Raw genomic sequence first — 12,167 nt, 5'->3', positions numbered from 1 at the left:
ATTTCATAAGCCATATTGTAATTTAATCTATCATTAATTCTGTTATCAATAAAGATAGAACTGTTACCTCGGTGGTGGTGGTTGTTATGTGCTGTGGAGTTGGTGCTGACTTATAGTGTCCCTAAATACGGTATCTGAGGCTGTAAATCTTTACAGGAGCAAAAAAAACTCATCTTTTTCCTCACAATACCTGTTCGTTTCAAACTGCTGACCTTGAGGTTGTCAGCCTGACTAGTAAACACTATGCTACTAGAGCTCCTTGCTACTCCTTCATGTTTTATAACCATTTTTTCAACTTCTTCATACAGTTATATTTCACAAACATTAGTCTTTACACTGGGAGACTATAGGTTGAAATTATGGCTTCTGATTTTTCATATTGTTGTGAGAAATTACATTTCACAGGCAAGTCATTGGCATGTTGTGTATCCATATTCTCAATAAATTTTGTTAGATTTTAACAAAAATTTAATATATTAGGATGGTGTTTCATGTGAATATTCACTTGAAAACTTTTCATGTTTTTGAATTCAACATTTTCCCAGGCAGATTAATTTAGTTAACCACCATTTCTATATGTAGAAAAAATTGGATAATCCATAATGATTTGATATATTTAAACTTACTTGATATAAATTGTGGTTATACTGCTACTCTTTGCTATTTTAATTCAATGCACTTCCAACACATGCAATAGTAGCTCAAATAAAATAAGATGTGTTGTTTCTGTTAAGTGTTGTTGAGTCACTTCTGATTCAGTGGCCTTATTTAGGGTTTCTGAAATTATAAATATTTTGAGAGCAGAAAGCCACATCTTTCACATATTGAGTAGCTGGTAATCTTGAATTGTCAAACTTTTGTTCATAGTCCAGCACTTATCCTACTGAGCCACTGTATGCCCAAGAGACATGGTCGTGGTATTAGTTGTGTGCTACTGAATAAGTTATGACTCATAGGGACCCTTGTTAGGGTTTTCAAGGCTGTAAATCTTTACAAGAGCAGAAAACCTCATCTTTCTCCTGCAGAGTTACTGATCTTGTGGTTATCAGCCCAGTTTGTAATTCATAACTCTACCCAGGGATACTTATAAAAAGATACCTTGCTGTTGTTTCTAAGTTCCATCAAATCTATTCAGAGTCATAGCAACTCTAGATAGGGCTTCAAAGGAGTGGCTGGTGGGTTTGAACTATAGACCTTGAAGTTATGAGGCCAGTACTTACCCTACAGTGCCACATAAGGACTCCAATGTAAGATGGTGGTGGTGGTGGTGGTGATAAGTGCCATTGAGTCAGATGGCAGTCTTAGTGACCCTAGATAGGGTTTCTGAGCAGGCACTGGTGAATTTGAACCATTAACCTTTCCATTCAAAGTGACCTTGCCATACACTGCAATATCCCACAGTGACACTGCATATATTTAAGTTATGCTAAAATATATGAGTCCTGGTGTAGTGCTGTGAATTAATGTACTGAACTGCAAGGTTGATTTGAACCGCAAGATCGGCATTTCAAACTCACTAGCCACTCCTCAGAAACTCTATATAGAGACATCATGGATTGGAATCAGTTTAATGACAATGAACAAAACAACAACAAAATACGTATAGTAAAGTTTCCCATGTGACCAAAAGGAATTGAAACATAAAAACAAGATGAACTTCTAGGTGACATAAAATTACTCAAACACCAATTCCAGGTAACATATAAATGGTCTGAGGGAAGGAGTTTTGTGAATTCATATTAATAGCAAAAAAGACAAAAGAGAGCCCAGAGATTGGGATTTTTTTTTTTTTTTTTTTGCAATGACATATCAGACAAAGAACTAATATCTTAAGATTTTAGAAAACTACAAAACCTCTACAAGAAAAAGAGAAAGAACACAATTAAAAAATAGACATAGGAGCTAAAAAAATAGACACTACATTCAGGCAGACATTCTTGGCTACCAACAAACACACACACAAAAACCCCACTCATGATCATTAGCCATTGTTGTTGTTGTTAAATACCGTGGAGTTGATTCTGATTCATAGTGACCTTGCACAGTGTTTAGGAGGCTGTAAATCTTTATGATATGCAGATGATACAACCTTGCTTGCTGAAAGTGAAGAGGACTTAAAACATTTACTGATGAAGATCAAAGAGCACAGTCTTCGATATGGATTACATCTCAATGTCAAGGAAACAAAAATCCTCACCACTGGACCAATAAACACCATTCGTATCAATGGAGAAATGATTGAAGTTGTCAAGGACTTCATATTTCTTGGGTCAACTATCAACACTCGCGGAAGCAGCAGTCAAGAGATCAAATGACATATTGCATTAGGCAAATCTGCTGCACAGGAACTTTTTAAAGTGTTGAAGAGCAAATATATCAGCTTGAGGACTAAGGTGCGCCTGACCCAAGCGATGGAGTTTTCAATAACCTTAAATGTATGTGGAAGCTGGACAGTGAATAAGGAAGACCATAGAAGAATTGGTGCTTTTGAGTTATGGTGTTGGAGGAGAATACTGAAAGTTCCATGGACTGCCAAAAGAACTAATAGATCCGTTTTGAAAGACCTGCAGCCAGAGTGCTCCTTAGAGGCCAAGATGACCAAATTTCGTCTCTCATACTGTGGACATATTGTCAGGAGGGAGCAGTTGCTGGAGAAGGATATCATGTTTGGTAAGGTGGAGGGTCAGAATAAAAGAGGAAGACCCTCAACGAGATGGATTGACCAAGTGGCAGCATCAATGGACTCAAGAGTGGCAACAATAGTGAGGTTGGTTCAGGATCGGGAAGTGTTTCGTTCTGCTGTGCATAGTGTCGCTATGGGTCGGTACCAACTCTATGACACCTAACAACAACAACAAAAAATCTTTACGGGAGCGGAAAGTTTCATCTTTCACTGGCAGAGCAGATGACCTTGAGTTATCAGCCCGATTCATAACCACTACGCTACCAGAACTCCTTGGTAAGTCATTGTTGTTGTTATGTGCTTTAGAGTCAGTTACAAGTCATGGCAACCCTGTACAGAGTTTCCGAGGCTGTAAATCTTTACGGGAGCAGAAAACCTCATCTTTCTCCCATGGAACAGCTGGCAGTTTTGAACAGCTGACTTTGATGTTTGCAGCCCAATTCATACCCACTACACTACAAGAGCTTCTTAGAGAGATACAAATCAGAACAACAGTGAGATATAATTTCACACCACCATTAATAATGAAGTTCAAAAAACCAGAAAACAAAAAAATTATGGTGAGGGTATGGAGAGACTGGGACCTTCCTACATTGCTGGTAGGACAGCAAAATGGTTCAGCCACTTTGGAAAATGACACTTCCTTAGTAAGTTGGAAATAGAAATATCTTAGTGACTCAGCATTCTTTCAACTGGGTATATGTCCATAAGAAATATGATCTAAAACATTAGTAGGTATATGCATACCGATGATGATCACAGTACTATTCATAGTAGCAAAGATATGGAGACAGCCTAAGTGCTCATCAATGGAAGATTGAATAAACAAACTTTGGTACATACACACAGTGGAATATTATGCAACATTAAAGAACAACTATGAATCTGTGAAACACCTCATAAACAGGAATGAACCTGGCGGACTTTATTCTGAATGAATTTAGACAACCACAAAAGGACAAATATTGTATTAGAGCATTATTGTAAAAGCATAAGAAAAATATGCCATACTAAAAACAAACACAAAAAACTTCTTTGATAGTTATTAGGGGTGGGATGCAGGGGAGATTAATTCACCAATCTGAGAGTAGACACATGTTAACTCAGGTAATAGGGGGCAATATACTATAAGGGGGAGGAAAATATTCAAGAAGGAGGAGGGCAATACATAAGAAGAGGGAAGATAGCAGAAGAATAATGACAAGTGAAAGCAGGGAACTATGCTTAGACTAAAGGGTATAGAGGTAAATAATGAAATACATACAACATTGGAGAAGTGTTTCATGTGTAGATACATTATTGAGACATAATTTGAATGGTTAGAGAAGAAGAGCAGGGTACACACACACACACACACACACACACACACATATATATATATATATGAATTTTGAAAGGATATTTTTCATTAGTATTTACCTTTAATGAAAGCACAACTAGAAACATTATGGAACTTGGGGTTGGTGGTTGTGGTATGACATAGAGTCAGTTCTGACTCATGGCTTTCGTACATATGGTTTTCAAGGCTGTAAATCTTTAAGGGAGCAGAAAGTGTCATCTTTCTCCTGAAGAATGGCTGGTAGTTTTGAATGCTAGTAGTCCACAGAGCTCCTTGTAATGGGGCATATAACAGGCAAAATGATGAACTCTTTCCAGATAATATCAAACATCTTAAGGCAATGGGTTGATGAGCCTGGAGGTACAATCAGTACCATAGTTTCAGGGTCATTTGATATAACAGAGTCCCACAAAGACAATATTTTACATCCTGCTTGAATCAATAGTGTCTGGGATCTTGAAAGCTCATGAGTGACTATCTGTAGTGCAACTATTGGTCTGTGTGCAGAAAAAAGAATGGAGATTAGAATTGTAGAAGCAATTCTAATCACTAATTTTAGACTAATTCTTACATTGTTCCAGTGGATTAATGGAACAAATGAGTATCACTCTCCATAACTCTGAGACCAGAAGAAGTAGAGAGTGCCTACTGCAATTACTAACTTTCCTGAAAGGAATTACATTAAAGCGTCCAAGGAAGAGTGCAAGAAAACATGAAAAAAAAAAATTACTTTTAAAAAAGTGGGGTTTACTGATCATAAAAAACAAACTGGAGGAGTCTGAGACTATGGTTCTTGACTGCCCTTCAGGTAGGGAAAAGGGAAAGAAATTCACTCTCATGGGTCAATTTTCTGCCAATGAGTAGATCAATTTATAGGTGTGGTGGAGAGGTGGGGGTGGGCATACAATAATTCTAGCCAGGTATAGGCACCACAGAATGGTCAGTCATTCAAAATCAAAAGGATGACATTTTCCTAAGAACAAAGTTGAAAATGGATAAGAAGGTGGGTGGAATGCAAATAGGAATTACAGGAAGGAAATAGGAGAGCTTGTTGCATGGAGGGAATTGTGATCACTAAGCTGGAACAAAGTGTATAATTTGTTGAATGTAAAACTGATGATCTTGTCATCACTCAATTAACAATAAAAAGTTAAAATATAAAATGAAGCACCAAGCTTTCCTACCACAACCTTCTCTGCTCCTCAGTTTGGTTCAATAATCCCTTGCAAAAGTTACACAGAACTCAGACAGTATGCTCACAATTATGGAGTTGATTAGGGAAGTTACCAGGCTACATTCCAGTGTCAGAAATGCTCGAAGCATAGTTGTTCCAGTCAGCTGCTAACATACGTCCATAGGACAATTCCTCTACCATAAGCCTCAAGTTAAAGGCTTTTAGCTCTAGCTCTGTGGATCAGCAAACCTAGGTCCCTCACTTACGTGCTTGAAGGCACCCTACTTTCCTGCAAGCTTCCTGCCCAAAGTTATTCAAATTTACTTGCTCCATGAGCTGGAAAGGTCACTGTTCTGTCTCATATTGTGGTTCTTGGTTCTGCGGTTGCTGATCCTCTGCCACTTCTCCAGTGTCACAATTGTCTATCCCTGGGTTGAGAAGGTCAATGTGCAGGGATCATGCAATCTAAAGGAGTCTCTCCACTCCTGACTTTTATACTTTGTTGGTAATTAGATCACCCATCCTGCTTCTGAGATGGCTAACTATAAACCCATGCTACAGTTTCAAGTTTTTACGATTACAAAGAACTCTGCTAAAAGTCATAGCTGAATCATGTCAACCTTTCAGAATCTTCTCCCACCTTCTGTTACCAAGACTCAGGTGAACACAAGTGTTGTTTGGTTGGGGTAATAGATTGTGGCTAGAAAAGCCACTACAAAATTCACTACACCACACCCAGGTAGATATGCTACCTTACAATACAAAACCAATAAAATGTATAATGTTAAAATAATAAATCCAGAAATTAATGTTGTGGTTGCTAAGTTCCTTAGAGTAGGCTCTGACTCATAGTGACCCTATGCAAAACAGAATGAAATGCTGCCCATTCCTGCATCATCTTTACAATTGTTGTGACATTTTGAACCCATTGCTGCTTCTATTGTGTGAGTCCATATTATTGGGGGTCTTCCCTCCTTTTCATTAACCCTTCACTTTACCAAGAATAATGTCCTTCTCCAGGGACAGGTCCCTCCTGATAACATGTCCAACGTATGAGAGATGAAATCTAATCACCATAGCTTCTAAGGTTCATTATGGTTGTACTTTTTCCAACTCAGATTTCTTTATTCTTCTGGAAGTCCATGATACTTTTAATATTCTTCCCCATTACCATAATTCAAATGCATCCATTTTTCTACAGTCTTCCTTTTTAATGGTCTAATGAGGTAATGCAAATGCAATGGCTTGGGTCACACACACCTAAGTCCTCAAACTGACAGTTTTTCTATTTATACTTTAAAGTCTTGTGCAACAAATTGCCTAATGCAATACATCATCTTCTTTCTTGATTGCTACATTCATGTATATTGACTATGAACCCAAGCAAAATGAATGATTTTCTCCATTTATTAAGATGTTGTTTATTAGTACAGTTATGAGGAACTTCACTTTGTTTAAACTGAGGTGCAATCCATACTTATATCTGCTAGTCTCTGATCTTCATCAATAAGTATCTTAAGTTCTCTTTACTTCTAGCAAGCAAGATTGCTTATCACAAGATTGCTTATCTTCTGCATATCACAGTCTTTTTCCAATCTTGTTAATGAGTCTTTTTCCAATCTTGATGCCATGTACTTTTTCATACAATTCCATTTCTAAGATTATTTACTTAATTTGCAAATTGAATAAGTATGGTGAAAGGATCCAATCCACACACACACACTTCCTGATTTTAAATCATTCAGTATCCCCTTTTTCTGTTCTAACAGACATTCTAACGAATGTCTGTATATAGATTCCTCATGAGCAGAAGAAATCCTGGTTTGGTTACCTTTTGTTGGAATGAGCACAGATATGGATCTCTTTCAATAGGTTGGCCAGAAAGCTGTCTTCCAAATTTCTTGACATAAATGAGTGATTTCCTGGAGCTCCACGTCAGTTTGTTGAAATTGTTCAATTCCTTGAGTCTTGTTTCTTGCCAATGTCTTCAGTGTATTTTTGTTTCTTCCTTCAATACAGCTCTTGATTATATTATATCTCTTGAATTGTTTGAATATCAAGCATTCTTTTTGTACAGTGACTCTGCATAGTCCTTATATCTTTTTTGGTGCTTCCCACATCATTCACTAGTTTTCTCATGAAATCTTTCATTTTGCATTGTGAAAGAATGAAAAGCGGTTTGAACTACAAGGCAGGTGGTTCAAGCTTACCAGCCACTCCTCAGAAACTCTATACAGAGTCGCTATAGGAAGGCACCAATTCGATAGTACTTAACAACCACAACAACAAAGGCTTGAATATTTTGTACAGTTCTTTTAGCTTTATAAATGCTGAGTTTATTGTGTTTAAACAGATATCTGTGATACATAGACTGGAGATAAAGTAACACATGTGGTGTATACAGGTGGGAGTGAGACAGGACTTTGAGAAATTTTCCAAAGAAAGTGACCATATACATGATGTAAATGAGGGGGTACAGTTTTTTATTCTATGTCACTTCTTAGAGTAGGAATTTGAAAACTTTGTTTCATCTCTGGGCTCTATACTTCTAGTGAACTTGATGGAAAGATTTAGCTACAAGACAATCAAGTGTGTAGTTTCTGGATTAGCAGCACCAGAACAGATACAGATATAATTTTGGGGAAAGAAGAAGGTAAATGGAAGGGGAAATAAAAGGGGTGTCTTCTGCATACATATTATTTTTCTGTTTTAAGAAACGAATAAAAGACCTGAAATTGATAATGCACAGCATGAAATTGTATTTATTCTGAAAGTGGTAGAGATGACCACCTAAAAAATTAAATTATCTGTGCTTTAGTGATCATTCAAAACATTTCTAAGTTTATCAATAGATATAGATAAGACTACTGATAGGTAGTTAGTTTATTCTATCTAGACTTCCACCTTATCCTGAGATCAGAAAGGTGTATAGAGAATATACAAAGAAGTAATAATAATCAGGAAGATAAGATGAAGCTAATAAATTATCCTCTACCTCTACCACCACCACCACAAGAATGCCAGTGTCAGAGAATTTTGAAACAGTCATCATGTTTAACAAGTGTTAGTTTATTGCTTAACAGTGAAATTATCCTTTTGATTATAGAGAAATTAAGTGACTAGCAGAAGAACTCTTGATAGTTGTGCAAAGATAAAAGGAAAATTTTTATAAAAAAGTAAAACAAGAAGATTCCCATAAGAGAGAGACTAGGTTCCAATAATTTCCCGCATGTACTCTGTTCACATGCATCATTCTTCTGGTTGTGCCTGTAAAACAGCTGTCCTTTTCAAAGATGAACTGGAAGACTTTAGGTTGCCTAGATGACATCTGTGAAAAATGAAGCCTGATATCTGCTTTAGATATAGAAGACAAGTGACCTAATCTCAGCAAAATCAGAGCATTTAGGTGAAGTACTGGGCTCCTGGAAAAAGGGCATTTCTTAGATTAGTGGGTGCCACTGAGTTGGTTCCAACTCACAGTAATCCTTATAGGGTTTCAGAGGCTGTAAATATTTACAGGAGCAGAAAGCCTCTTCTTTCTTACATTGAGTGACTAGTAGATTTGTACTATTAATCTTGTGGTTAACAGCCTAGCTCTTAATCCACTATGCTACCAGAGCTACTTATTTCTGGAAAAGGGGTCATGAATTCTACCTCCTTAAAGGGGACACACTATGGAATGAGATGTAAATGGCAGACTATTTGCTTTATTTATATTCTTGGAAGTTCAATATTCAAAATTCTTCATACTGTCATTTTCAACCAAGGTCAATAAAAAATAAAATACAATAGAAGTTAGAATTTTGATTCCCTGGTCCTGAAATACATTGTATTTAACATTCACATGTCTCCTTGTTTTAGCCTATCTCCATGTTGCATACTTTATAAACATGGATATGCCATCCTTTTCCAACAAAATTTTAAGCTTTTCTTTTAAGATACAACCATAATCATATGTACTGATCAATAATATCAGGAAACCTAAACCCACTATTGGAGTCCTGGTGTGGCACTGTGGGTTAATGCACAAGACTGCAAAGCTGTTTGAACTTCAAGGTCGGCCGTTCAAGCTCACCAGCTGCTCTTTGGAAACCTTATACAGGGTCTCTATGGGTCAGAATAGACTCAACAGCCTTTAACAACAACAACAACAGCAACAAAAAGCAATATTATGTGTGAATGTATAATTTAAATGTGTGAAAATTTCAACAATTGTGGAAAGTTTCAGACCCATAATGACACTGTATAGGTTTTCCAAGGAGCAGCTAGTGAACTTGAACTGTCAGCCTTGCGGTTCAAACTGACTTAGCAGTCCAGCTCATTAACTCACAGTGCCACAGCAAGACTCTATTTAAACAATATGTCCATAAGTATAGTTAAAATATTACAAGATTACAAAATCAGAAGTGTTTCTTCCAAGACTAAATGATTGTTTCCTAAACATTAATGTACATTCTCTTTATTTTGTAATCTATTCCTTACCCTGAATATATCCCACCTGAATTTAGAGATCATCTGAAGAACAGATTTGATGCAATGGGTACCAGTGACCAAAGACAAGAAGAGTTTCAGGATAACATAAAGGGCATCATGCAAGAAGAAAGCAAAAGGTCATTGAGAAGACAAGAGAAAAGAAAGATGCCAAAATGTATGTCAGAATAGATTTTGAAATTTGCTATCCAGCATAGAGATTCTAAAGCACATGGGAAAAATGAGGAGATTCAAAGGCTAAACAGAAATTTTCAAAGGGCATCTCGTAAAGACAAAGTAAAATACTATAATAATATGAGCAAAGACCTGGAGTTAGAAAACAAAAGGGAAAAACACACTCAGCATTTTTCAAGTTGAAAGAACTGTAAATCAAAGCCCAAAGACCAAAATAGTTGTGGGATGACATCAAGAACATCATGCAGAAAGAAAGCACCAGGTCATTAAGAAAACAGGAAGACAAGGTAAAAACTAAAATGGATGTCAGAAGACACACTGAAGCTAGCTTTCCAGCATAGATATGCAAATAGAATAATTGAAGAGGTAAAAAAGTCGAACAGAGAGATTCAACAGTCAGCTAAAGAAGACAAAGTCAAATATTATAATGGGATGTACAAAGATCTGCAGTTAGAAAACCAAAGGGAAGAAAGCACTCAGCATTTCTCAAGCTGAGGGAACTGAAGAAAAATTTCAAGCCTTGACTTGAAATATTGAAGGGTTCTATTGGCAAAATATTGAATAATGTAGAAAGCATCACAAGAAGATGGAATACAGAGAATCACTGTATGCATCACAAAGAAAGGGTCAATGGTCAAACATTTCAAGAGGTGGCATATGATCATGAGCCAATGATCCTGAAAGAAGAAGTCCAAGGTGCATTGAAAGAATTGGCAAAGAGCAAGGAACCAGAAATTGATGGAGAACAAGTTGAAGTCTTTGAACAAATCAATGTGGCACTGGAGGCACTCACACATCTATGCCCAGAGATTGAGATGGCAACTACCTGACCAAATGACTGGAGGACAGCCATATTTGTACCAATTCCAAAGAGCTATGACCCAACTGAATACAGTTACAATCAGCAAAATTATTAATATTTCATGAAAGTAAACTCTTTTGATTAGTAGCACAAAAAAGATTAGAACCCAACCTTGAGAGAAGAGAGAGTAAAGGAAGGGCTTGTTGGTTTGAAGTGTGGTGAAACCTAGAGATTTCTGAGTCCATGGATAAGGACATAGCCATGGAGGGCTAGAGCTGAGAGTGAAGGATCCAGCTGACATGAACTGAGGGAGATGCACAAGAAAGCCCAAACTTGTAGATAATATCCATTTGACCTACTCTCAATGGTTGGATGATCAGAACTCATTTCAGTGTCTTCCTCGTTTTTGCTGAATGGCCGTTTTACCAATCCTGATGTCCTTCTCTAGGGACTGACTCTCCTGACAATACGTCTGAAATAGGAGAGATGAAGTCTGGACATCCTAACTTCTAAGGAGAATTCTGACTACTTTTTTCTAACACAGTATTATTTATTCTTCTGACAGTTGATGGTACATTAATATTATTCTCCAACAACATAACTCAGTTCCTTTATGGTCTTCTCTATTTATTCTCAAACTTTCACATGAATACAAGGCTACTGAAAACATATTGGTTTAGGTAATGCTCAGTTTAATCCTCAAACTGACATCTTTGCTCTTGAACATTTGTTGTTGTTAAGTACTGTGGAGTCGGTTCCGACTTATAGTGACCCTGCACAGGGTTTCTAAGGCTGTAAATCTTTACAGGAGCAGAATTCCTCATCTTTCTACCGCAGAGCCACTGGTAGTTTCGAACTGCTGACCTTGAGGTTGGCAGTCCGACTCATAACCACTATGATACCACAGCTCCTTCAACATTTAGGAACCTTATAATAGGAACCTCATAAGAATAAAAATAGGTGAAAATTAAAATATTGGCAAAATTTCATAGAAATTAGAAACCTCTAACAATTTTTCAAGGGATGAATACAGAATTACCACTTGACACAGCAGTTCAACTCCTAGGTTTATACTCAAGAGTGCCTGGGCCCAGCCTCGACAAATTATTAGGAGGCTCTAGAAAGAGGATGTGGAGTTGGCGGAATTAATTATATGGAGTCAATGGGTCTTTTTGAGTCTTAGGCAGATGATGGTAATGATGACTCTCTCTTTATTTTTTAAAATTGTTGCTGCTTATATCCCATTTAGACTATACTATGATCTCACAATAGTCATGTACAAGAAGTTACAAATCAATCAAATATTATATTCTTATATCAAAGGTACAAGAGGAACACAAGGTCATCAAACATTCATGCATCTCTACACTCCGTAGCCACTCCGATAGTGTCTGTGCTCTTCAAGCGACTCTGTTTTTCTCTAATCTCCCAATGTCTAATTTGGCCTTGATTTGTTTTTCTCTAATCCTCTTTAAAATGTCAGGTTAATTTTAAACAAAGTTCG

The sequence above is a fragment of the Chrysochloris asiatica genome, unplaced genomic scaffold, assembly GCF_000296735.1.
Source record: "Chrysochloris asiatica unplaced genomic scaffold, ChrAsi1.0 scaffold00653, whole genome shotgun sequence".
Classification (NCBI taxonomy): domain Eukaryota; kingdom Metazoa; phylum Chordata; class Mammalia; order Afrosoricida; family Chrysochloridae; genus Chrysochloris; species Chrysochloris asiatica.
The sequence above is the reverse complement of the archived record's forward strand: the minus strand, read 5'-3'. Positions refer to the sequence as shown.